A 1,766-nucleotide genomic window follows, 5' to 3' on the forward strand; every position below is an offset into this window, starting at 1 on the left:
AACGCTGGCTTGCATCCATAGATGTTTCTCAAGCAAATCCCAGGACGTCATTCTCCCCCTGTACTCGGCCTTAGTGAGGCCGCAGCTGGAGTACTGTGTCCAGTTTTGGGCCGCACAATTCAAAAAGGATGTGGAGAAGCTCGAGAGAGTCCAGAGAAGAGCCACGTGCATGATCAGAGGTCAGGAAAACAGACCCTATGACAACAGGCTGAGAGCTATGGGGCTCTTTAGCCTGAAAAAGCGCAGGCTCAGGGGTGATCCGATGGCCACCTATAAGTTTATCAGGGGTGACCACCAGTATCTGGGGGAACGTTTGTTCACCAGAGCGCCCCAAGGGATGACGAGGTTGAACGGTTATAAACTCCTGCAAGAACATTTCAGGCTGGACATAAGGAAGAATTTCTTTACTGTCCGAGCCCCCAAGGTCTGGAATAGCCTGCCACCAGAGATGGTTCAAGCACCTACATCGAACACCTTCAAGAAAAAATTGGATGCTTATCTTGCTGGGATCCTATGACCCCAGTTGATTTCCTGCCCTTCGGGCAGGGGGGCTGGACTCGATGATCTTCCGATGTCCCTTCTAGCCCTAACGTCTATGAAATCTGTGAAATCAAATTAGCCAAATCCATTCCAAATTATATCGATTGAGCAGAACTCAACCGTTCCAAAAACCATATTGACTGAGCAGGTAGAACTCAATCGTTCTAAACACCATGTATGGTGCTGCAACTGGTGAGCATCCTCCATGCCAGATGTCTCACTCTGGAACTTCAGATACTCTCTACTCCAGTGGTCATCCTAAATTCAGCCCCAAGCCTGGAGGTCTTGGGGTTTGGACGCCCCCAGATAGTACAAGCAAGCATCCTCCATCCCAGGCTCTTTAGTTCAGGACTTCACAAACTCCGTACACTACATTTTAGCCCACAAGAGGTCAGAGAGTCTTAACTGATGTTTTCGTTTGCTGTTTTTTGGGGTTTCTTTACTTTCCATATTCCAAGCTAAATTAGCCAAAACACATTCCAAATCCATGAGTCAGTCCAGAACAGTAAGTGGCCCGATTGCCAGCAAACTTCCTCCCCCCACATCTGGGGCTTCAGATGTTTCCAAAACCTTTGGCGGGCATCCTACTTGCAGACCCAAGCTTGGAGGCTTGGGGTTCGGATGCCCCCAAGTTTTGCTTGCCCTCAGCTGTAATGCCGCAGGTCAAGCTAGGGAGGAGTCTCCTCTTTCCATAAAGTGGGCATAAAGCCAAGACCTTCCCACTCCAGCAGCTAAGCAGGATTTTTAACTTGGCTACCCTGTACCAGGAGAGCGGTCTTCTCCAGGTGCGACTAGGAGGACCGCCTCAGTGGTCACGGTGTTTCCCTTGCCAGGCAAGCATAGGACTATGCTTGATCTGAGCCCACCAAAGGCCTCATGATGACTACTTGCTTCGAAATGAAGAAACTTCAACTTTTGATGGCCCAGCTTTCACTCGCTCACTGGCACGTTACAGCGAACAACGTAAAGTAAATTACAAGACTTATTTGCACAGCTTTTCAGTGCACTGTCGCTTTTCAGCACATACAATCATTTGAGCTTCTAGTGTGGTAATTTCATATTGAAGACCTGCCGGCGCTGGTGCTGCTCAGCAGCCTGGCAGAGCCGCGGCGGCCCCCTGCGCGCTTTGGCGGGAGGGACTCCTGCCTTCTCCCAACGCTTTGATGCTTCCGAGGCCACCAGGCCCACCTCCCCTCAGGGTCTGGGGTGCGGGCCCTGCAGCGGGC

Source organism: Alligator sinensis, unplaced genomic scaffold (genome assembly GCF_000455745.1).
Source record: "Alligator sinensis unplaced genomic scaffold, ASM45574v1 scaffold1118_2, whole genome shotgun sequence".
In the NCBI taxonomy this organism is placed as follows: domain Eukaryota; kingdom Metazoa; phylum Chordata; order Crocodylia; family Alligatoridae; genus Alligator; species Alligator sinensis.